The sequence below is a fragment of the Mirounga angustirostris genome, unplaced genomic scaffold, assembly GCF_029215605.1.
Source record: "Mirounga angustirostris isolate CCGP_5_RB_7025 unplaced genomic scaffold, mMirAng1.0.hap1 SCAF_13, whole genome shotgun sequence".
Classification (NCBI taxonomy): Eukaryota; Metazoa; Chordata; class Mammalia; order Carnivora; family Phocidae; genus Mirounga; species Mirounga angustirostris.
The window spans coordinates 83594902-83621374 of record NW_026991721.1 but is presented as its reverse complement, the minus strand read 5'-3'; the positions used below and the strand labels follow the sequence as shown (position 1 = coordinate 83621374).

The 26473-nt window shown below is 42.2% G+C and overlaps 1 non-coding gene across 1 annotated transcript; it reads left to right on the top strand.

The window, feature by feature from the left end:
• The first annotated feature begins 4623 nt into the window (after positions 1 to 4623).
• Positions 4624 to 4749, top strand: LOC123858141 (U6atac minor spliceosomal RNA). The gene has a single exon (XR_006794097.1). It is a non-coding gene; the product is annotated as a U6atac minor spliceosomal RNA (small nuclear RNA).
• Positions 4750 to 26473: the final 21724 nt, after the last annotated feature.

Below are 26473 nucleotides of genomic sequence, written 5' to 3'. Positions count from 1 at the left end.
GACAGAGGGAAAATGGTATGAGATCCCCTTAGGGATTTTTAGAAGCCATATGACCCTGTCAACTTACGGTGAACTGTTGTCAATTCAACCCTTCCTTATCCCTATGTTTTACTATGTGCACAACAACTGGCCTCAGAACTTACCCTTTCGGAAGTTATCTTATCAGACTCAATTGATACCTTCTTTCTGACAAGATCTTTCTGGGACTCTGAATCTGTGATCCCATATTTTAGCAATCTCTCCTGGTGATAATCAGTCATAAAACATATGTTGTAGGCACATAGGTAGTGGTGGATGAGCTCAATATTTATGACTAAACTTAAGAGCAGAAAATATTGACTCTAGTGGTCAATAGGTCAGATGAGTGGAGGACGGGGTGGCTATCTGAACCTACATTGGCATCAGGAGGAGTGAGACAGACAAGGGAAGTTTGGATCTAAGAAAAGAGGGAAGTGACTGGATGGATTATATTTAGTTGGAGAAGATGAAGTGGTCAGGTGTTTCTTATCTTCAGATCTACTTTTTCTTTCTTTCACAAAGTTGTCCACTAGGGCATTTGACTCTCCTCCTAAACACCCAAGAAGAAACTTGGCTCAGACATGGAAAAGGTTAATTGACAGCTTTTTTCTCAATGCAACTGGTGATGCATAGACATCTGCAGTTGGATACACCATTTTGCTAATTTTGAAAACAAATAAGAATTAATTAATTGTTCTGCATTTCTCCTTCCTTTCCCCCTAACACTTCTTAATAGAAGGATCTAAATGCCATGTCACCATTTTTTTTTTCATTACTTTCTTGCACTGCTGAAGACTTGTCAAGGCCAAAATAATTTAATCATCAAATAAAAAAGCTTTTTCACAGACTTCTAGAGTTGTGAGATATCATAGAATTTTCTCAGTCTCCCCCCTAAGGCAACAATCCCATCTGATGACATTCACCAATTTCTGCCCAACAATTCCAGAGACTCCCAGTGAGCAGACACTAACCACCTGCGTTGTGGTCCCCAGTTCTGGCTGCCTATCAAAATCACCTGTGGAGATTGTTATAAGCAGATGCCCAGGCACGACTCACAAAAATTCTCATTGAATAGGTCAGTATAGGGCAGAGTCCCTTCTACTTTGAAATAACTATAGATGATTCTATTGTGCAGATACAATGAAGAATAAATGATATTAGCATCCCTTTCCATAGTTGATAAACTCTGTGAGAAAACACTATTCTGGTAAGCACTTTTGATATCACCTCAAAATCAATTATTATCCTTTCTCTGTATAAACAGTGCTCTAAATTTGTTCAGGGCAGCAATGTGCCCATTTAAAATATTCACCACCCAAACTCCCTTATAGCTGAGTATGGTCATGTAATGCAGTTCAGGTTAATGGAATGTAAGTATAAGTTTACTTGGAGTTTTGAAGATTATACTCAGGAAGCCTGCACTTTTTAAACCTTATCATTGCTGATTCCTCTTGCCTAAGAGAATGGCATACTACCTGGAGATCCAGGAAACAGCTTGGAAACAGGAGGACAAACAATACATATCAACAGCAAAAGGGCACGTGGGTGGTTCAGTTGGTTAAGCATCCAACTCTTGATCTCAGCTCAGGTCTTGATCTCAGGGTTGTGAGTTCAAGCCCTGCACTGGCCTACACACTGGGTATGGAAGCAAATTAAAAAAAAAAAAAAAAGAATGGCAAGGAAGGAAGCTTTTAGGTTGAACCAAATGGACTCTGCTGTTTTGGTAAATCAAAAATAGTTGAGTATAGGCAATTTCATATGGCTTAATCTAATTAAAAGACCTTGGGTTCAAGAGGACATAGCAGTTGTACCAGCACTAGAATACATGTTCACATACTCACTATCACTTATGAGAAAAAAAAAATCTTATTTAATTAGGTTTCTATTACTCACAGATGAATATAATCCTAATGAATCTATGTTGAACAAAAATTTGCCTCTTTCTAACTTCTGCCAATTAGGCTGCTCAAAAATATAAGGAATATATGAAATATTATGTGATCCTCTTTCTAAAAGATGGCTATCGTGAACCCTACTTATCTTGACATTCTTAGTTCCTTCTTATGATTATCATATGGCATAACTTTTAGACCATTAATCATACTGATCCTTATCTTCTGAACATGCTCCAGTTTGAACCACTAAAATGCATTACCAGACAAATTCTCCCAGATGTAGTTTGATTGCTAAAGTTGGGCATGGACTATTACCTACCGCATTTTGGACTTTATAGTTACATAGGTTCACTTTATTATTGTATTCTTTTCTGTTTTTTGTTTGTTTGTTTGTTTTCAGAGATACCAAACTATTGGCTCATATTGATGTTGTACTCATTCCTCTGACAAAAATGCTATTATGTAAGACCTCTCTTATTCTGTCTTATGGTTAATTTTCTTTAAATATTTCTTCCAAGTATTTGAAATTTTACTGCACCTTGGGTCCTTTATTTAAATCCACTGAGATTATTTTTGGATTCTGATGAGTTGTCACCACCAGCTTTATGTCATCCTCAAATGATATAGACATGTAATCTCCACATCATCAAGGTGAATAATTAAAAAAAAAAAAGCAATATAATAGACCCAGGGCATGGCCAAATTCTTACTTACATTTGTATTTCACCCACTCCAGAATGATTTATTCATACCTTACTGTATGCAAGCCATAAACAACAACAAAACAGATTTCTTATACTCAGTGAAGTAGACAATTCAATACAACATGGTAAGTGCTGAGATAAAAGCAAGTGTTGTTTGCTATGGCAGCAATTGGGGGTTTTTCAGGTCAGAAAATTCTTCTAGAAGGAAGAGATGTGAAAGCCGAGACACAAAGATGACTGTATTTAACCAGGTAAGAGGAGAGATAAATGTTACTAGTATAGCAGACTGCATATGCCAAGGCCTAGAGTTAGGAGAGTATGGTAGGAATTCAGGAATCCAATATCCAGTCTGGTTAGATGGAGTGTGTATGTGTGGTTTTGGTGCTCAAGGGGATGGGGGAGAAGGGATGTAGGTAGAAAGACAAGATGTGTAGGTAGAGATGTAGCAGAGGTCAGAGTTTGAATGGCCTTATATTTCCTATTAAATATTTTATATTGAGAGAAGAAAGTGTGTTCAAGGGTTGCATGTCCAATAGTAACATGATCAGATTTGCAGTTTTACTTGTTGAGTAACATTTGGTTTACTTAAAAATGTTAAGGGGCGCCTGGGTGGCTCAGTTGGTTAAGCGACTGCTTTCGGCTCAGGTCATGATCCTGGAGTCCCGGGATCGAGTCCCGCATCGGGCTCCCTGCTCGGCAGGGAGTCTGCTTCTCCCTCTGACCCTCCTCCCTCTCATGCTCTCTGTCTCTCATTAAAAAAAAAAAAAAAAAAAAGAAAAAAAATGTTAAAATACTGTTCTAATGACAGTGTGGAAAATGAATTAAATTGGGGGCAAAACTAGAGGCAAAGGAGCCTTCTAGAGGATGTTGCAGCCTATCAGGCATAAGTTAATGAGAGCATGAGTGCTGCAGAGATGGGGAGATTTGGGAGTATTCAACTGTTATGGAGGTAGAAGGGTTATGACTTGGAGATGGAGAGGAAAGAGGATGATAAGTAATAAAGGGAAATGAAAGAAAACTTTTTGTTTTGGGATAAATGATGCTCAGGTGGGTTTTAGGGAGATGGTGATGAATGCAGTTTGAGTCATGATGGGTTTGAAGATGCCTAATAGGCATTTTTGAGGTGCTATCCAATATGAAGTTAGCTACACTGATCTGGAACTCAGGAGAGACCTCTGAGCTTCAACAAAGATGGTCTTCTGTCCCCTTGGGAGAACAGTTTTGTGGGGTGGGGACCTAGTGTGGGGAGACAAAAGTAAGGTGAGGATATAGAAAATGTGGGCAATTATTTCAAAAAGATTTTTTTTTTTTTTGGTTGTTGTTATTGCTGTTAAGAAAATAAGAGGGAGGAAATGGGGAAACAAAGAGGAATTGCTTTGGAGAGGATGTTGTTGCTTTTCTAAGATGGGAAAGACCTCTTTGAATGCTGAAGGGCAGGTGCTCCTAAAAGGGAAGGAGGAAAGGAAGACCCAGGAGATGACTGACCAAGCGAGGTCCCTTAGGGAATAGGAGAGGGTGTGAGGGGTGGCAAATCTTGGGCACTGGTAAAAGAATGAATCTTGAAGACAAGGAGAAAGACAAATTGCATTACTATATAAAGTAAGGGGGGCACCTGGGTGGCTCAGTTGTTAAACGTCTGCTTTCGGCTCAGGTCATGATCCCAGGGTCCTGAGATCAAGCCCCTCATCAGGGTCCCTGCTCAGCAGGAAGCCTGCTTCTCTCTCTCCCACTCCCCCTGCTTGTGTTCCCTCTCTAATTGTGTCTCTCTCTGTCAAATAAATAAATAAAATCTTTAAAAAAAATAAAGTAAGGAAGAAGAAACTTATTTCAGAATTCCTATTAGGATTGGATTCAACTGGAAATGACAGAAACTACACAATAAAAGTGGCTTAAATATGATAGAAGTTTTTCTGTGTAACCACAGAAATACTCCACTTTGTTCCTGGCTGCTGTAATGTTTTATTCTCATGGAAGAAGAGGAGTATGAATGTTAGGAGGCAATTAGCATGTTGTATGACAGGAGGGAATGTTAGCTCTCCCCTAGACAAGGGTGGAAGAAGCCCTTGGGCCATACAACACAGATGTGGTTAAGGTATCACCACATACTTTGTGGCATCTAACCATGGGTTTTCAACATTTCTAGTCATTAGGGAAATGCAAATGAAAATCACAATTAGATATAACTTTATACCTATTAGAATGGCTATTGTTAAAAACTTAAAAAGGAAAATAACAAATGTTGACGAAGATATGGAGAAGTTGAATTGGAACCCTCCTGTGCATTGCTGGTGGGCAAGTAAAGTGGTTCAACCATTGTGAGAAAGAGTTTGGTGGTTCCCCCCAAAATTATGAATGGAATTATCATATGATCCAGTAATTCCACTTCTAGGTATATACCAAAAAACCCCAAAATTTGAAAGCAGGGACTCAGATATTTGTACAGCCATGTTCACAGCAGCATTATTCACAATAGGCAAAAGGTGGACACAACCCAAGTGTCCATCAGTGGATGAATGGATGAAAGAAATATGGTACATACGTACAATCAAGTATTATCCAGCCTTAATGTAATTAATGAATGAAATTCTGACACGTGCTACAACACGGATGAACCTTGAAAACATGATGCTGAGTGAAAGAAGTCAGACATGAAAGGAGAAATATTGTATGATTCCACTTATATGAGGTACCTAGAATAGGCAAATTCATAGAGACAGAAAATAGAAGTTTCCAACAGCTGAGGGGAGGAAGAAATGGGGAGTTATTATTTAATGGGTAAAGTTTCTTTTTGGGATAATGAAAAAGTTTGGGAGATGGATGCTGATGCTGGTTGCACAACAGTGTGGATGAACTTAATGCCAGTGAATTGCACATTTAAAATTGTTAAAATGGTAAATTTTGTGTTGTATAGAACTTACAGGATAGAACTTATAGAACTTTATCAGAATAAAGAAAAATGGAAAAAGAGAGAATCAGCTGTCCTTGCACAGTTTGGATTCAGGTAAACCTTTCACCTTGGTTGCGGGAAGTTGAAGGAGTCTGCATTCAATGGCTTTGATTTTCTCTGAGTGTAATTTGGGGAAGATGTGTGTTTGCACACATGTGTGTACATGTTCACACATGTGTCCATAAACCTGTAGGCTGTGTTTTCCAGAAAGCAGAAAAAGACTAAAACAGTGACTTGTGTAATGGGCAAAAGGGCTGACTCGGGATTCCACAAAATCTCCCTCCTTTCCTCATGACATTCTCTTCTCTCTGGATGTTAATATACAATCTGATCCACTCCTACCTGATTTTTTCATCTCTTTTTATGGTTCTGGTCCTACCATTTAGGAGATGGTAGCAGACTATCTCTCAAACATGTGCTCACCTCCCAACTCCTTTCTTGAGTTAACTCTCGAAGGAATTACACCAGACACAGTTTTATATTTATGGTTTGCGGAGCATGTCCACATAGACCATATTTCTTGATCCTCACATCAGTCAGAATATTCTTTCTCATCCCAGCCCTGTCATTAACTCTGACTTTTGGAATTGAGGCTGTGTGTATGTGTGTGTGTGTGTGTGTGTGTTTTCCCTAGAGCCTTTGTTTTCCCCATCTGTAAAATAGGATATTTAAACTTCCTTGGAATGTAGCTTCCATGTTTCACTGAATTATGCTTGTGAAACCTGGGGACTGCACTACACCCTCCACCCCCCTCCACCCCTCTTGCTTCTATAATCACTCCCCAGCTCAGTTCAGGTCTGCCTCTGAGTGACCTTTTGTATCTATCTCTCCCTCCTTTCCTATATGTGGTCCCTGTCTCAGTTCAAGCTCCAGCCATGTCTTGCTAAACTAATGCAGCCTCTAAATAGGTCCCCTGCTACCACTTTTCTCCTCAGATGAGTCCATCTTCTCTCTTGCTAATAATTAATTATCTTGCTAAAAAAACAAATTTTGTCACCTCAGTCCTTTCTTAAAATATCTGTTAGCTCCACATGGCTGGCTTTCAAGACAAAAGTCCAAGTTCCTTAACTTGGCACGGAAGTCCCTTCCCTATCTTGCCCCAGCCCCTTTCTTGCTCTGTCTCCCGGCACCCTTCTGCTCCTGCCCTTTTGCCCCACTGACCCCAGGCACTGACCCTGGACACGAACACCCTGACACAACACAGTGCCTTTGCACACACTGATCTCTGTCAGCGATGTCCTTCCTGCAGGATTAGCCCAGTGCAACACTGTCCTAACTTGCTTCAATGTTGAAGATGGAACGATGGAATAAATAAGGCCAGGAAAAGAATTTAAAAGGCTGAAAAGGAGGACAAAGATTTTTGAGATCTACTCTATTCCATCATTTCTATACTGAGCCTTCAAGCAGATCCCTCACAGCAGTTTCCTTGTGCCTCGTCTGCCCATGGGGAGGAGGTAGGGGTTTGTTTTTACACAATGTGCTTAGAGTTGTGGCTGTTCAAGTGTGGTCTTTGAATCAGAAAGTCTGGGGCTTTCTGAAACATAGCTACGTGCATTTTAATAAGCCCTTCAGGTGATTGATGCTGAATTTGGAGAACCACTGACTTAGAGAAATGGTGAACACAGATGGACGGAGCTCTGACTGGAAGGGCCACTCCTAGTCTGGGCTCTGGGGGTGTGTGTGTGGGGGGGTGTATAGTTCTGCCCTCATGGGAGGGTGTCAGTTTCTCTTGAATATACCCACCTCAGGAAAAAACAAAACAAAACAAAACAAAATATCAGGACAAAGCAAGCTTGGTGGTATGTAAGCTATGAAAATATCTAAACTAAGAAATTGAATATTTCCTTTTGCTAGGATTGCCAGATTTAGCAAATAAAAATCCAGGATGCCCAATAAATTTGAATTCCAGATAAGCAACAAGTAATTTTTTATTATGCACAGCATATACTTACACTAAAAAAAAAAATTTGCTATTGGTCTGAATTTCAAATTTAACTGGGCATCTTGTTTCTGTTCTGTTTTTATCTGGCACCTTCCCTTTTGTCCCTTAAGGGCTAGGTGTGCAAGGAAAATGGCCTGGTCGGAATTAGGTAAAAGTTATAGTAGTCTATTTCTTTACTCTTTAATGAAGAGGAAAATGATTTGTCTGGGAAGAAAAAGAATGGCGGTTCTTTCTGGTTCATTGGGTTATTTGTAAAATCTACATTTGAAAAAAGGGTGGGGGAGAGAGAGAGAGAAGAGAGAAAGAAACAAGATGGTGGTTGAAAGTGGCCTGCAGGCCAGAAAGTTCCTCCCTCTTGAAGTAAGGGAGCACCCATATAAGGGCCAGGCCCTGAATCCACATCCCCCACAGCCAAAATATGGAGCAAGCTTCAGGGAGATGGAGCTCCCTCCCTCAGGACTCTGTCTTCTGGGCAGGTTTTCCACACCACCTCCTTACCTGTCCCAGGTGACAGGACGCCACCTCAGAGGTGGGACTGTGGTGCTGTGACTGGGGAATGAGTGACAGACTCCCTAACAAGATGCAGCTGAGGGAGCGGCTTGCTGACAGAACAATTTGCTGGTGCCCAGAATATCTGCCCAGCCCCAGCAAAGCGGCAGCCTAGGCGTCAGGAGAAATTTCAGGATTTATCATTCGCCTTGGTGTCAGGTTTTCTGAGAGCCTGCATACTTCCCACGGTGCTTTTGCAGACCTGCAGCCTTGACGTGCTATCCACCGAGGCTTCAGAGCCCCCAGGAATCACGTGTAAAATTATTCCATTTTTTCTCCCTCCTGATCTGCTTGTGTTTATGTAAATGACTGGAAAAGCAGTTTTTGGCCTATTTCCGAAGCTTAAGGGCTTCATGAGAAGCCTATTATTGAAAAATCAGAAACTGAAAAGCAACTTCTTAGACAATGAATTAGCAGCTCAATGACTGTGTATAATGCCAAGTGTACTGTAACTGGCTGCATTACAAATCGGAACTCCCCTGGGATTCAGTAATCAAACACATGGCAACAGGTTGTCTGTTTCAACAGAGAGTGAGTAATCAAAGGAGATTTGCAGTTAATCCAAATATAACAGAGAAGTATCCAAGAGAAGGGCCAGGAAAAGGAGAAATTAGAAGGGTGTGGGTAGACTGGAGCTTCGTGACCTGGAGTTCCATGTGCAACTGAGAGGACATCGGGGGGACAAAGTGGATCCATCTGAGCCCTTGAGGCACCAGCCATGTAAAGAGGGAACTGAGGCTTGGCTACATACCGCCGCAAGCCAGAAAACGTCAGCCCTTGCCTCTCCTGCTTGGCCAGTGATGTAAAATTGGGGAATGAATTAACTAGCACTAAGTGATTTGCCTCAAACTTCTGAGTCCAATACTGGTTTGAGGGGGTGTGCATGAGTCAGGGGTGGGGAAGGACTTGTCGCTTTATCTGGGCGGTGCTGGTTAGACAGTGGGGCTACGCTGTTTCAGGAGACAGTTGAGTTTGTATGCTTAACATCTGTGTTCCCAAAGTGTGGTCCCAGACCAGCATCATCAGCATCACCTGACAACTTATCAGGAATGCAGAGTCTCAGGCCCTGCCCCTGGCCTATAGACTTTCAGAACCTCTGAAATGAGGCCCAGCAGTCTATTTATTGAAAAGCCCTCCAGGGGATTCTGACGCTCACCTGATGTTTGACAACCACCGGCTAATCTGATCACCTGGATGTTGTAGATGCCAGGGGATGCTCAGGGTTCTGACGTGGGCTGGTGCATGAGTGCACCCATGGCAGGTTCCAGATCCTGGAGGAATTCTGTGTTGACCTGTCCTGTCCTGACCCCCTCACAGAGCTATGGGGCTACAGAGAAAGAAATTTAACATTTATTAAACATGTACTGATACTCAGTGCCAGGCACTGGTAAATGTTTTATGTGTGATATTTTATTTAATCCTTTCTACAACCTTGTGAGCTAGGTGTTATAGATATGATTTTAGTGCTGAGAAAATCTTGGCTCAGAAAGATCAACTTACCCAGGTCTGGAGGTTTCCTGAGCCCATGCTCTTTGCCCTGTCCCACCCAGCATCTCTGACACATGTGGCCTCTGCCCCCAGAACGCCTCAGGTACCACCTACACAAAGCAACTGTCAGCCTGGCAGGGCCCCAATTCTATATTCCTCTCCCTCCCCCCACCGCACCCGACTCCTTGCCTCATGTTAATTTCCCACCTGAGTACTGAGTACTTTATAAATAGCAAATCTAAAATGAATTTTCTACCAGCGATCATTAGCTCCCTTGACATCCATTAAACATTCTCGCAAGCAGAGTGAAGTGACAAAAGGGATTGATTTTTACAGTATGCTTAATAGGGAAAAAGAAAGAAAGGTGTTGACAAGTCCTTTTTTTTCTGTCCTGATATCACGAGGAATTTGAAATCAGTCAAATGAGTTTTATCTGAAAAAAAAAAAAAGGAAGGCTAGGACTGGGGGTGGAAGGAGAGAGAGTGGGGAGAGGGAAGCAGCTTCAGCCCATTTCTGTATCTGTGACAAGTAAACATGAAGTTAGTTAGCTCGTGCCAGCCACCAAGATGAATATGTCAGATTTAATGCTTCAAAATATATAGGGTCCGAGCCAGGGGGTGCTGAGGGGCTGCGGGAAGCAAGCAAGCGGTATGAGGGGAGAGGGAAAATAGCCAATCTTCTGCTGAAACTCTTGGAAGAATAAACGTGTTGGTGCAGTAGTCAAAGTCAGAGAAGGGCTGGCATATGAGGCACTGTAGCTGAAAATTTAACTTTGATTTCAATTTTCATATTTGTCAGCAATAATTAGATTCACGAAATGTTTTGCCACTGTTCTAAAATACTAATAAGTAGAGACCCTTGTAGTGTGGTTAATGGAGTCTTTTTTCTTAGTGGTCTAGAAAAATTCCATTAAAGCGAAAAGTCATACTATATTACATCGCTCCAACATACATGGACTCCGCTGCTGGGGTAATGCTCTCCCGAGACTGGAGCCCTCTGTTGAACCACAGAGCCCCTGCCTGGCGAGGCACTCTGGGCTTCATGAGCCTCAGCTGTCCGGCATTTCAGACCTCACAGACCTCCCTGGGTCGTGGGAGAAGCCAGCCAGCCAGAGACCAAGGGAGGAGCAAATTCAGCAGAGCATCACTGTCGGAAGCATGAGCTTTCATAAGCATTACCTCATGGAGCAGGTTGAAGGAGGACAGGAGAAGATGATGGTCCGGTGGGCGCTGGCCCTGGCTGGGAGGTGTGGCTGTTGCCTAGGGAGAGGAAATCCGCTCCCTGTTCATCAACAACTTGGACTCCCTCCCAGGGGCTTGATGCCCTACGTGTCCCTCCTCCCTGTCCCCATCCTGTTCTGGAAAGGAAAAGCTAAACTCTCTGGAGATAAGGTTTGATGAAAAGGTCCAAGTTCTATTATTTTTTAACAATTCTTCCTTGGGGTGTCCAGGACTCTCCGATGTCCCGGGGAACACCCTGTAAGCCAGTGTGTGGAGGAGGAGTTGGGAGTCTACTACGGCTCCCCTCAGAGAGTCCGGTGGTTAAGGAAGGGCCTGGAGCATCCTCACCTCCCTCCTACCTTGCTTTCACCACCACTCCCCTGCAGTCAGGGATTATCATTCAGATGGGCTGGCATCTCTCCCTGGCACACTCATTCCTAGGCAGACTGCTGCGGACAGCTGTCTGGGGGTTCATCTCTTGGAATCCAGGGAACGTAAGAATTCTGCCGTGATGCTCTGCATTTTCCTTCCCTAAGTTTTGGAGAGAAATCCCAAGCTGTCAGTTCTAAGTTACCCATACCAACAGAAAAAAAAGGGAGCCAACTGGACCTACGTGATTTCCTCCATCCCCACACCGCACCGCCCCCCCACGCCCTTCCATGTCACACTGTGCTTGGCTTGGCCTGGTGTAGAGTGACTTGGAATCCACTAGCCTTACGTCTATTCCCTAAGCCCTAAAGGGAAATGATGGAGGAATGTGTAGATGGGCAGGGAGCCAGACGAGGATTAACAAAAATGCAGCAGCCTGGATAAAGGACAACTTGCAGAAGTCACTCGTGGCACAGGGGAGGGTGCGTCCATCCCAAGAAAGCAGGGCGACTGCTTCCTTGTGCTCCTCCCGCCCTGCCACTGGGACCTTGCTTTCCTGGCCTTTGTCCCCAAGGTGCTGCTTCTTCCCAGGAGAACCTCTCAGGGTAGGCGGAAAACCGGAACCTGTGCTCCTTCCCCAAAGCGCAAAGACCTTCTTCTGGCCCAGGCCTCTCTCTCGGCCCCTCCTTCCTTCCTGCTTGCCCACCAATGGCTATTTCGCTGCCGCCTTGCTTTTCCCTAGTGGCATGTGCCAGATCTTATCCCTATGCAGCACTTCAGGATGAAAGAAGGAGGGGATATTAAATCCACCAGTGATATGCGTGGCCATCGGGAGAGGCTTTTGTTGTGTCATTTCCTACCTCCTTCAGCCTATTAAGCAAACAAAAGTGCTTGTGGAATGAGAAATGTAAATGGCCAACGCAAGCCGATTAATCCTAGATGTACAATTCCATTAATAAGGTCGCTTTTTAATAGGCGGTTCCGGCGGCAGCGGCGGGCAGGCCAGGAATTGATGTATCCTCTGTAATTGTATTGCAACTAATAGGATATGAAGAAAATTGTACCAGAGAAGCAGGTCTTTCAACACCATTTTCCAATCAGCTGAAATAATGACTTGCAGCCGAAAGCCTTGAAAAGTAACGACACACAAAAAATATCACATCGTCTAGGAGTACCCATTATTCCAAATCCTAGTTTGGGGGTGTTTCTTTCATTCTCTCTCTCCCTCCCTGTCCCATCTCCGTCTGCATCTCTTCACCAGGGATAGTAAGCAAACCCTGAGGAGTCTTGTCACGGGTAGATGGGAAAGGAGGACGCCCCGGGGGAGAAGGGCCCAGCCCAGACTCCCGGAGCTCTCCGCCAATGGCCGCGCGCACGGGCTGAGATGGCAATGCTTCTCCGACTGGAAGTCACAGGATGCGTCTGATGTGCCAGGCACCGCTCTGGGTTCTGGCGGTGAATAAAGCAGACCCCAAATCCGTCCTTGCCCTCATGATGCTTGCGGTCTGTCAAGTCAGCACAATTTGTGCTGAGTCCTCACTGTCTATCCTATCCGGCCATTGGCCTGTTCACTGAGACCCTCCCAGGATGAATGGAAAGCGCCTTTGCTCTTGGTGACTTTGCTGTGGGCAGTGGAGGGAGCCAGGGCCCCCAGCCAGCGCCTCCCACTCCCCCTGCCTGCCTTTCCTGGTCACTGGAGCTCTTTCCTGCCCATTTGTATGCGGACCCTGACCCTCCCTTGGTCACAGGCTGGAGAGTAAATATAAAAAGAAAAGGCAAAGCACATTTCAGTGGAAATCCCCAAGGAAACTGATGTGATTGCTCTACAGAAATGGCTCCAATAAGGGCAGAAAGGAATATTGCTTTTATAGCTTTTGGGACATAAAACATTTAGAAAATGTGATTGACTGGCAGGGTCTAATTTATCATTTATCTCATTCCCTCTGCTCTCTCCTCCTCCCGACAACACATGGGCAGACACTTACAGGCAAACTTTTTTCCCCTCTTTGCTTTCCTTTCTTCTTCTCTCTCTGAGACTTGGATTTATCATCATTCTGTGAAGCAGGAGAACTCCTGTGGCTATTTATAATTAATGCTCAGAAACCTGCCAATCCATTTAATGACACTAGCAGGTCATGGCCCCCTTATAGCTCTCCATTAATCATCATTAGAACAGCTCTGAGTTTTTACGTTCTTTTTAAATGTTAATTCACCTCTGTAATGCTCCTTTTAGTTAAAACTGTAAAGAGGCAAGTGGCTGGTACCTAGTTGCTGCCCACCAGGGGAAAGGCATGGTGGAGTTGATAAAGCCTGGTTCATTTCCTCTGTTCTTTTGTCCTCCACCCCCTACCCCCACCACCAGATGTCAACCCAGTTTGTTCTTTGGTTGCCTGTATTTATCTTTAAAAAAATGCCTAGTGGCTTAAAGTTCCAGGCAGATACACACACTCTGATATCTTTGGACTCCCAGGGCCAAGGCAACATCCTGAGCGGAGTTACTGACCCAGTATCACACCATGGTTTTGTAGCTCCTAAGCCTGACGGACCACAGAGAGCTCCAGAGGTAAGTCACGCCGGAAACTATCCATGTGACTCTTCAAACACTCAAGAATAGGCCCCAAATGAGCGCGCTGAAAGAGGTCATGTAAGGAATTCTCTTTCTTCGGGTCAAGAAAGCTCACCACTTGCCCCCTGTTGCCACAAGAAGAACATTTAACTTCCCTCCTCGTCTACAAAATGGAGGCACAGGCTTCCAGTTATGGACTGAATACGTCATGGGGATGATGGGCACAGCACAGGGGATTGAGTCGACGGTCTCCTAATAGCATTGTATGGTGACAGGTGGTCTCTATGCTTGTGGGGAGCATAGCACGGCCTATAGAGCTGTGGAATCACCGTATTGTACACCCGAAACTAATGTAAAAATTGTGCCAACTCCAATACAAATAAATAAATACTTTATTTATAAATTTATTTGTAAAACATCTGTCCCACCCAACTAATGAGGTGAAATCTGTAAGGATTAAATGGAGCTGCAATTATATTAAACTTGTAAAACTGGTGATATCAAGGCAAGGTGTCATGATTGATATCAGTTCTTGCCTTTATCTGCCCCTCCGCATACATATCCCGACCTCTTGCTGAGGCAGTCCCCTGTCATCATTCATACCCATGAGTATGGATCCTTTCCAACCTCCATACTGCTGCATTCATAGCATATTTCCCAAGCCGGAAAAATGTATTTGGATCATCAAACTATGTCGTAGAAAGTATGTTAAACTGGGAATGGGGGAATCTAAATGTGAATATCCACTCTGCTATTAGCTGTAAGACTCCGAGCAAATCACTTCATGTCGCTAAGCCTCACTCTTATTTTTGGATTTCGTATTTTTAAGGCTCCTTGATCTTAGTAAATATTGTGACTTTATTGTTTGACCCATGAGTCTGCCCAGAGGGCCCTGCCAGTGACTCAGGCCCCTTCGGCCAGCTGTGCTCTTAAATTCTTGTCTGGTCAAACACGATGTCCTAGAGCTTAGAACTCTAAAAAAAGCAAACACAAATAGATGAGGAAGATAGAAAATGTACACTTAATTCATTTTTGACTAATCACCCGATTTCTCTTCAAACCACCCATTTCTGTACTAGGCATTTGGAATTATAGACTTGAACTTATTTTCAAGGCTGCCTCAAAGCCACACGTTCAACTGAGATGACCCCTCAAGGCCTACCAGGAACCAGGCACCTCATAGATGATATCATTTAATCCCTTATAATACTCTTCCAAAGTGGGTTAGCCTCATTTTATAGATGAGTAAACTGAGGCCTAAAGAGGTAGTGTGCCCAGTCTGAGATTTATGGACATTGCAGGGTCACAGGTCAAACCCAAATCTCTTGAATTTAAGTCCGGGCATTTTTTTTTTTTCAGTATTCATCTTGTTTTGCCCACTCCCACAGCTCTTAATGAGTAAGGATGAGGTGACACCCCATCTTGCATAAAATAAAGACCTACTTTTTCAGCTGTTCCTGTTCTGGCGGGGATTATAACCAGTGACCTATGATTTGGGCTAAAAATCTACTTTCCTGGGTTGATTCTCCATTGTGCTTACATTCACATTGGCATCGCAACATATAAATGAGCTTCCATGGGGTTTCCTACAGGGAAGCCAGCCAGCCACCCCGTTTTCATTTTTAGTCTCCCTACCTGTGCGGTCCCAGTCCCCATTCCTTACAGGGCCAGCCATACCTCTATTACCCCTTCCTGGCGAAGCATCACTGACACTCTAAGCAGACACCAGCCCCCAGACTGGGCTTTGGCCATCTGTTCTGCCCATCACTTGAGAATGCAATAAAACCTGCTTGACAATTATGTCAGCACAAAGGGCAGAGAGGGCTGCATGGCAGAAAGCTGTGTAAAATTCATTCTTCCAAAGGTTGCGTCAAGAATATTCCAACCAAAAAGAGCTTTCACAGCAAGTAGAATATGGTGTCATCTGCCTCTTTCTTATTTCCCTACTTTGCTTTTGTAATGGATTTGTGTTCGTTCTTGCTTGGTGCGAGTTAATAATAATAAGGCATTATAATTGTGTGGTGCTGGATGCCTTTGAAAGGGCTTCCACAAACCTATTAGGTCTTTAAATCTTGAAGACTGCTGCTGGATTTCAGAAATGAAGGGGCCTTAGAAACATTTACCCCAACTTTCCCAGCTGATTATTATTGATGTATTTTGTTTAGTTTAAGTAATGTATCCTTATTAAATATAATTTGGACACCATACAAAAGTAGTTTTAAAAGATTTAAAGTCACTCATGCACAATTTCATTTAATGTATTTCTTCCAATTTTTTCCTTATTCTCTGCCATGGTTTTTATTATAGAGTTATAATCATATCGTTTATATCTCATTTTTTCTTTTAAGAATAGATCAGAAGCAATTTTCCATGCCGTTACATAGTATTAGTGAACATAATTTTAATTGGTTTCATTACATTACATCAAGTAGATGTACAATACCATTACCCTATGTTTGGACATTTATGTTGTTCTAATTTTTGGCTGGTATAAATAATGTTTTAGTGAACGTCGTCATGAATATAGCCTCATTCCAGTTTTACGATTGTTTCCTTAGACCAGGTCACTAGAAATACTATTACCACAAAATCTCTTGACTCAGGGGAAACTGAGGCATAGAGAAGTAAAGTGACTCTAGACCCCGTGGTGGGTTAGAAGAACAGCACTCTGACCAGAAGTCGGGTCTCTTCTCTTCTGGTTTTACATTTCTTCCATTATATGATGGTCTTCCATATTTTTAAGTAATAGGGCTTGAAAAATGTGTTGGATGTCCACATAGAATTAATTTGATTTTTAGTGTGCAGTAATTGAGAAAAAAAACACAGTAAAAGCCATCCTAGATTATGTAGCATTTGTAAACTGTGTATGCAATTAAATACAGCAGCATCCATATGTCTTTAGAAATAATGTGAGTGGTATATGTTGAGAAGTATCTATTCCATCTGCCCACAGTGCTCGATATGCATATGGATCCCATACCCTATTAAAACTCTTGCCTCCCTCTTCACACCCCACCCCAAACTAGGGTCCATTGTACTTTAAAAGGAAGGCACCCTTAGTTTTTTCCCAGCTAGAACCTCTGGGAACGCACAGTTATCGCCCTCTGGATCTTTCCTGCCCTCTTTAATTTATAGGGATATCCAAGTGGCAGAAGAGAGATGGGGTGACCCTTCTGAATATTGAGAGCTGGAACAGGACTGCAGTAAGTTTTAGTAAAGACTCGAAGGCTTTACAACCCAAAGGAATAGTCTCCAATAATAACAATAGTTTAAATTTACTGACTGCCCACTAGTTACTAGGTATAATCCTAATTGCTATGCATGTATTATTTCTGTTAATTTTTACAATGTTTCTGTGAAGTGGGTGCTACATTTACCATAATTTTACAGACAAAAAGACTGAGGTTCAGCTCATGCAGAAGCTAGTGATAGGATGGGATTCAAGCCTTGGAAGCATGGCCACCAAGCCTATCTCTTGCACTATGCACATACCACCTCCTTCACCCAGTGTCTTCCTGAGATTTGAGAAGAATGATGAGTCAGGTTATGCTCCTTATGTGTTCAGCTCTTGCTCTTATCCTAACCACCCATTCACAAGTCAGTTATGGGGTGAGGGAGAATGTAGGACTCTCGGAACCCTCTTCTTTACCATCTATCTGGCTCTCCACAATCACTGGATTGGCTCTTCCTGCTGCACAGAAATGGGTGGGAGGCTCTGTGTTCTGGCATGATTAGGGAAAAGTTTATGCATAATCATGATTACAGTGTTAAATGGACCGTGCAAATTTGCCAATATTCAACCATTTAGATGTCCCATAACATCATTTTCATAAGGCTTATCCTAGTACATGTATGGGACAGAATCGCCTTAATATGTCTCTGATGATAGCACATTGCAGTGAAGGGAAAAAGGTGGATATATAACCATCATGCCCACCCCACCCCCCGCCCCCAGTTAGCACAGGGAAGCTGCAAAGGGACCCAACAAACTTAGAGTATTGTAGGATAAGAAAGCTGTAATAAATAGATGATTAGGATATCACCTGTCCCTTTTCTTCAATCTTTCTTCAGGTTCCCTCAGGTTTACCAGCTATCCTGAAGCTATGGCAACCCAGTTTCTGTTTCTACTAGCTTTCCTGAGGATTCATGTTAGGGTACTTATCTCTTTATGCTAAAGACCATATGCCTTTTCTGAAGTTTAAAGCACCAGAAGAGCTCCTTCCAGATGCACAATGTTTGTCTTTAGACAGTGTCTCTGTTCTAAAATCTTGCAGTGTCAACCAAAAGCACAGAACTTGGGAAGCCTTGGTTTGAATCCTGATTCTACCACTTATTATCTGACCTTGAACAATTTATTTATTCTCTCTCAGCTTTAGTTTTGTCAACTATGAGATGATTTTGATGATCAAATGCCAGAATATACATAACAGTATCCATACCTTATAGACACAGAACACATTTTTGCTCCCTCCTTTTTTCTTTCTTTTCTTTCTTTTTTTTTTTTTTTTGAAATCTGGTGACCTGGGAGGGATGCCAGAGAAAGAAGTCTGAGGTTATCTGTTCCCAGAAAAACCCCATGTGCTGAACTATTAGTGGGCCCCAAAGTTCCAACAAGTACAGATATGTTTATGGGGATGATAGACCACAGAATTTAAAGTAAGGCATATTTTAGAAAGTATAGGACATGTGTTCCTTATTATTTAATTTCTCTCCCTTGAGCTTGGAGTAGAACTAGTTTCTTCTTCCTCTCTCTGGGCCTAGCCCTGGGCCTTTTAAGTTTCTGAAATCTGTTACTAAACCTCCTCAACCATAGTCACCTCTCCCACACCGAGACAGAAGATAAAAAAGTGAGGCACACGTAGAAACAGACAGGAGCTTAAAGACAGAGAGAGAAAAACAAGGTAAGTGGCAGGGAGAGAGAGAGAGAAAAAGATGACAGATGATAGATAGATAGATAGATAGATAGATAGATAGATAGATAGACAGACAGATAGATACAGATAGATGTTAAAACCCTTAAAAACCTCAAAAGCCAAAAATATTTAGTGATCAGAACATTCTTTAATTAACAAACAAAATCCTAGAGGCCATATAAAGCATCCCCAGGCCACACGCAGAATGAACTCCCAGGTCAAGTAGCTTTATCTATTCCCACCAAAGGCCCAAATCCCATCAAGGTATCTGTAGTATTTGAGATAGTGTGTTCACTACACTCAGGGAAGACTTTTGGGATGTCTCTTTCAATTGTTTCCTTTGGTTAAAACATAGGTTTTGATAACAAGTAGACAAGGGTTCAAATACCTGATGTGCACTCTGCTGGCTATAAGCTATTTAACCTTATTTAATCAGCTATAATACTTAAGTCTTTGTGGTGCTACAAAGATAAATGAATATATAGTGGTGCTTGATATTAGGTATTCAATATAGAGAGACACTACATTTTAATATCTGATGTTTAGAAGTCTCAGTAGCAGCTATTTCCTTCTCCATGTTCCACTGGATGTCCTTAGTGCTCACTAATGTCTCTCCTCCCTGAGGATATTGGGCATTCCGGCAAGATGCTTTAAACGGGGCATATTTATTTATTTGAGAGAGAGTGAGAGAGAGCAGGAGTGGGGAGGAGAGGGAGAAGCAGGCTCCCCATGAGCAGAGAGCCCGATGTGGGGCTCGATCCCAGGACCCTGGGATCATGACCTGAGCCAAAGGCAGACGCTTAACCGACTGAGCCACCCAGGCACCCCTACATATGTTAATTTAAACTAAAAGTTTCACCAAAAGAGGAACTAAACTGTGACTGGTGGCCACTGCTTGATGTCTTAGTTGCAGATGGAAGAGAGAGATGAAAGCTGTGCCTTTCTTAGTCATCAAAGTCTTGGCAGAAGTCACCTTGCTACTGTGGGATAGTGTGCCCTGTGAGCTGAGAGTCCTTCTCAGATGGTTTCTGGACTTAGTGCCAACTTTGGAAAGGCAGCTGGCAGGAAATGGATAAAGGATCTTCATTGATTTATATGGATGTGAGAATTTGGCTTCACAGGGTCCTAGAATAGATTATATTCCATAAATAATGTTATGGATGCAATACCATGAAAACTGCATGCAATATCATAACTACAATGATCAGATATTGGATCCACGATTAGCAATTACTGTGATCTCTGTTACATTTCTCAGTTCCATATACAGAACATCTCCAGGATTCAGTACCTTCTACTGAGGTATTTGGAAGAGAATGATCAATGGGGACAATTCATTTTTTCCCCTTAGTTTATAGAGAAAACAGAACCAAATTTTAGAGGATCCTGTTTGCCCATTGACCAAAAGGAGTTTGGGAGATGAGATCTCCAGAGAGAGGTCAAGAGATGAAAAACTAAGAGAAAAAGTTACATGAATATCCACAAAAGATGGGCCCCATTCATGGGAGTTGTAGAAAGGAAGCACAGGCCAATAGGTGGTAGAGTCAACCAAGATATAAGTGTCTACCTATACAGGATCGAAGGATTTTCTGAAACAAACAAGAATTGAACTTAAACCTGTAAGAAAATGCTAGTTATCTGAAAGTAATCATTAAAACAAAGCATATAATCCAAGGTAAAAAAAAAAAAAAGTATAGACACTATGGGATATCCTGTGGTCATACTGGTACTATTGAAACTTTATTAGGACCCTTATTAAATTTGTATGGCATCTGCTGTAGTACTCCAGAGGAACTCAATGGAAATGATCAAAGGGCCATATCATAGAGCCTATGAGGACTATCACAAGGAACTAAGGTTGTTCAGCAGGATAAAGAAATTTAAAGGGTGAATTAATACAAGCTCACAATTAAAACAAAGGATTCTCCATGTGGATGACAAGCAGCTGCTCTTCATTAGGCTTTGGGGACTGGAGAAGGTGAAACCTAATTTAATTGCAGTAAGAAAAGCTTAGATGGCATAAAAGGAAAAGCCAACCAACCGGTTCTCACTTCTTCCAGATGCTGGGAACTTTAGGCCTCCTGGACTGTTGCCACTCTCTGAGAAGAGACACCTCTTATATTCTGATCTCAGATGGACTTACCTCCTTCTTTCTGGAGGTTGTCTTTGTCTCTTCCATGTAAAATTACGAGACCCTCCATTGCTCACCAAGGACAGTCTTCCTCCCCTTGTCCCAAAGGTTACAGCACATAAATCATGCACCCCACAGGTTTTCATCCCTCTCCTGTGTTCACTTCACTCCTTCCTTACTACAGATGCTTTGTCCCCATAAGCACTCCTTTGCAAACACGCTCAACTCTCTGGTTCTCTTTCTTTCTGTTGTGTTTCCCTGGCAAATCCTCAAGCTGAGCTGAAACCACCTATCTACTTTATTTGATCCTGGACTTGTGAAGCTGGCACTTGCTGGGAAAGAACAAAGTGATCTGATGCCATTTTAAAATTAAATTACTTACCAATGTCCATGAGTCCTACTATGCATTCCTGGGAGGTTTGCTTTTCTTTCTTCAGATATCTGATTGGTACTTCCACTCCTCTCCTCAACATGTTTACAGTCTTCCAAAAAATCTTGCTCCTATTTGGGGTGGATGACTCATATTTCATTGACGAAATAGAAGGAATCAGGAACTAACCCATCTTTAAGATACCAAATCTTCTAATATATCTGCCTCTTATTTCTAAACCTATACTTCAGTCCTGTTATAATAGAAAAAAATATCCCATTTCATTTCAAAATTCAGTTTCTCCATGTATGCTCTGGGTGGATTCCTTTCTCACTGAAGGATTTCAACCCTATAATTCTCTTTCTCTTTCTTTTACATCATTACTTCTTTCCTCTCCACTGGATCATTTCCATTGGCACACACCTGCTCTAGTATCTCTTATCTTTAAAACAACTATAACATCAACAACTTCTCTAGGCTTCATATTCTCCCTCAGCTTCAGCCATATTTTTCTGCTCCCCTTCCCAGTAAAGCTTCTCAGAAAAATGATCTTTACTTTACCATCTGTACTTTTTCTCCTGTCACTCTTTGGTCATCTCTCCTGTCTCACGTTGGTCCATACCACTCTGCTAAAACTGTCCTTGTGGAGGTCATCGGCAACATTTATATTGCCAAATACAGTGGTCAATTTCCAATCTTTAGTCTACCTCTCAGCTGCACTTGACAGAGCTGACAATTTCTTTCCTTTTGAGAATTTTCCTCCTGGCTTCCCTGGCATCACCCTCTCCTGTTTTTCTTCCTACCTCACTAAATATCCCTCTTCTGTCTCTTTTGCTGATTGCACCTTTGCCTGATCTCTGTATGCTGGGGTGCCAAGGGCTTGGTCCTCAGGTATTTTCTGTATCTGTTTATTTTTCTGAATCTCATCTAGTACTAAGGTTTCCAATACCTCTATCTACTGATGACTGCCAAATTCGCATCTCCAGTCGAGACCTCACTCATGGACTCCAGATTTATAAAGATACTTCAAACTTATTATGCCATTTCTTTCATTAAATTGCTCCTATTTCTGCACATTTTTATATCTCTGCAATTAGGATGCATCTTATGTTCAATGGCATCTTATAACCTCAGTCTGCCAAGTGAAGAGGTGTAGTCATTACTGCCCGCAAAGACACAAACTCGCTCCCATTCTCTTCACTTCTTTGAGTGCTATGCATTGTTGGTACAACAGGAGTTAGTTTAACTGCCATTTAAAATATCTTCAAGAAATAATTCTTTGAGTCATACAATGCTTCAGCATTGAAATAATTATTTTGTGTACAAAAATGCATGGAAACAAAACAGTAAGGTGCAAATTTGAGAGCAGAGAAGTACATATTTGTCTATGGAAGAATGACCACAACAGTCAAGTGCTCTACAGAACCTAAGATAGAAAAGGATGCTCACAGCTGATGACCTTGTTGTTGAGATACATAAATAAGGTTGACCATCACACTTTACCTTAAGGCAGAGAAAATTGCCAAGTCCTTTGCAATACAAAAAGACTTCAAATCCATAAAGGCTGGTAGGACCAGTTGAAAGCGTTTTGTCTTGTTTTTCCTTTCTAAGTAGTATGTAAGCTAATTGTGTGTCTTAGAATAGATTACATCTGTAATCTATTTTGGACATATAGATTTGATATGTCCAAAATGGAGCTTGTTGTTCCACCACCTTGCACCCCATGGGGAGGCTGTTCTTCCCTCAGTCTTCTCTAAATCGCTTGATGGTACCCTTTTAAACATATTGCTCAAGCACAAAACTTAAGAATTATTCTTGTTCCTCCCTTTTCAGAACTTCTAACTTCAAAACTATCAGCATTTCTTGTTAGTTGTACTCCAAAGTAAATCTCCAACCCATTTCCATTCCCCTTCAGTCAACTACCTTTGTCCATGGGACCAAGACATCTTGCCTAGACCATCGTGGTAGTCAGTTTTGCTGCTTCCATGCTTTCTACCTATCCTCTGCCTCATGCCTCCTACAATCCATTCTCCAAACAGTAGCTCAAATAATACTTTCCAGCATAAATCAGACTTTGTTACTTCTCCTTTACATTGACTAAAATCCACACTCCTCCTCATAGTCCCATAGACTCTGAAGCCTTGACCCTTGCCTCCATAGGTCCCAACATATCCCCATCTTCCTCAGTCATTTTGCTCCCGTAACCGTCTGCCTTTCTGTTTCTCAGACTTGCTGACTTCAGTCTTACTTCAGGGACTCTCCCTTTGCTATGTCTTCTGCCTGGAACTTTTTCCTTCCAGACCTTTCCATGCAGGGCAGTTTTCTATCATTCAACTCTTAGAGAGGCCTTTCTCATTCAGACTATTTGAATGTGCCCCATCTTTCTCTATCACATCACTTATACAACTTTCCGTAGAGCACCTCCCACTTTCTTAAGTCATTTTATTAATTTGTTTACACTTGTATTATTTATTTCATCCAGTGAAGATGTTAGTTCAAGAGGGAAAAGAATCATCTCATTTATTATTGTATCCTTGAGACTTAAGGTGGTGTTTGGTAACACATAGATGATAGATCAATAATGTCAGAATTAATGAAGGAATACATTCTGATCTTCCACCTTTTCTTCTTCGAAGTGGTACCTCTGAATATGAGTGCTACTATCCTTCCAAAACATGAAATGTAACACCCTTCTGGAAATTGGGAAATTTGTTAAACCTCATTTACCCTCTGCTTTCTTATTTCTATTGTGGCCGTACAGAAATCCTTATATGCCTGGGTGATTTTAGAACTAAATGAAATAATTTATGCAAACAAATATTTTAACAAATGGGAACCCTTATTATATTACTCATTGAGAACCAGATAGATGCTCTACCCCAGCAATCCAAGTGCAAATCTGTGGTCTAGGAATATGCATAGATGAACAAAGGGCCCTGAATTGAGCAGCTCCGAACATCACAGATAGAGACACCTTCCCCTACACAAAATTGTTAACGTTGGTCTACATTAAACCAGTTTTTGAGTTGATTAAAACAATTGGGAAAATTAAGATGTTTACTTTTAAAGTTAATGAGATGGGATTAGCATTTTAGGTTGTAAATATTGAAGACCCTGGCTTGTCCCCTGTTCCAGGTACTGGTTCACTTTGAAAGGCACATTCCACTTTCTGTTGATATCAGTGGTCTGTGGGTTTCTAGTGAATAGTTACAAGACTAGACTTAAACACCCCCCCCCCCCAAACAAAATCAAACAAACAAACAAAAAACTCAAGACTCTCAGGAGAGGACCTTAGTGACTCAACGTGTCTGTCATGGGATTCAGTGCATTTTCATCCTAAATAGATGTTATGTGGTCAGAAAAAAAGTGTCACAAAAGGGAGCCCTGTGCTCTGTGCTGTCCTTTGCTTGTCAGTTTTTATACAAGGGTGGCATGCAATGCCCTGGAAAGCAATGTCATGGTGGAATTATGAAATATTTTATAGCAGCACCCAGTCTGCATGATCAAAAACCCCCATGACAGAGAACAGAAATGTGACATGTAAAATTTATGTGGGAAACATGCCCCAGGTCCAGGCAAGACTTACCAAAAAACTGGAGGAGAAGATCTGGGGCAAAGAAAAATAGTCAGTGGGGGTGGAAGGCAGGAAAAAAAAAGCTTTGGGTACCTTCAAAGCTCAGGCTTTCGTCACACTTTCTGCCTTAATTCAAATACTATGAGACATGGTCCCCATGGACTGGATATTGAGGAGAAGGAGTCATATGGTCAGAAACACTGCGCAGGACACCACAAGCAGGGACTTCTTGGCTTACTGCCTGGATCTGCTTGGCTCCTGGGCAGGGGTTTGGGAGGGGGGAGAAGGTAACTCCTGACGGGGTTTGGACCTGCCCCTTTCTCTGAGCAAATAAGCCAGTAGCATTTGGGTTAATGAACTGTGCCTTTTAATAAATGGTTCTTATCTCGCCAGAGTGGTGCTAAATTGTCAGGATTTTAAATTAACTTAATAGTTTCATGGATGGTACTTATTCACTGGTTACTCGGGAAGTGAATGCAGCCCCCAGCCTGGGCTTCTTATTGAATTATGCAACAGTTAGTTATTTCATTTGGGTCTAAGGGGAAATGTTTAGGATTAATGTGCAATGCCTCAACACCCCCCTTAATGGGCATTTCCAGGCCTACCCTAAACCAAAAGCCAGTTATTTATCATTAGGTCACTAAGTGTTCCTCAGGCTTCAAGAAGAGATTGCTCTCACCCAGGAATGGCCAAAGGTCTTGGAAACACCCTTCCCTGCTGAAAGAGGGAAACAAAATGCCTGTGTTCCTTTTGTTCACTTGTGCAAAATATTTACCGAGATGGGCAAACCCCTATCTTGTCTATAAGGAACTTATAATCTAGAAGTGCCATAGGTAGAGAAGAGTGGTGAAATTCAGGGACCTCTGAAGAAGAAGGAGAAATTACTTTTGTCTGGGGGGGAGGGAGAATTGGGTGAAGCTTCTAGGAGGTAGTGTTTGAAGAGGGTCTTGAAAAAAGGCATCAATTTATATGCATAGAAATGTGAAGAGCATTTCAGGTGGAATTTGAATCTTGTGTCCCTCTCCCTTATCATGATCAGCTTGTAGGTAAAAAGAATGGTCACTTTTTGAACATTTGCTGTGATATTATGAAAGTTCTTAGCAAGAACCTTATGAGATAAAAAGCAGCATTGTTTCCATTATACAGATGAGAAATCCGAGCCTCAGTTTTGGGAAATCCCTTGCCCAGAGCCCCACAGCTTTGGACACACAAAGATTCTAACTAAAGTTCAAGTTGGTTAGTAACATTGTTTTGAGGCAATTCCTTTATACAGAAATTAACTGAAGCGGGATCCTCACCCCACAAAGCAGATTCCTCTACCTGCATCAGAACCTATGTTTGGAAAAGAAGGAACAACAGCATGTAGCTAGTGTCCATTCTGTGCAAAGCACAGTGCCTGCCAGGTACTGTAGCAGATACCCATGTGACTAAGCCACTCTTTGTGCTCTCCAAAGCTGTCAGGACATGCAGAGAAGGAGCCCCATCCCTAACCGCTGGAGACATGCGATCCATGACAAATCACTAATGTCGGCAAGACAGTAAGAGGCGCACAGCCTAAAATACTAACTGCAAAGTGAAATGTAATAAGACTGCAAATTATTAGTATCAAAGGCTGTCTGAGAAGCAGAAGGACACAAGGCGAGTGTGTAAGGGAGGCTGAGCATGGGCACTTCCCTGTGTGCACATTCAAGCTCAACGAGTGAGTGCTGCACCTATGGACCCCACCAGTGGCGGAGTAGCGTGGAGCTGGTTAGAAACAGCCAAGGGGCCTCTTTCCACAGAGTGGG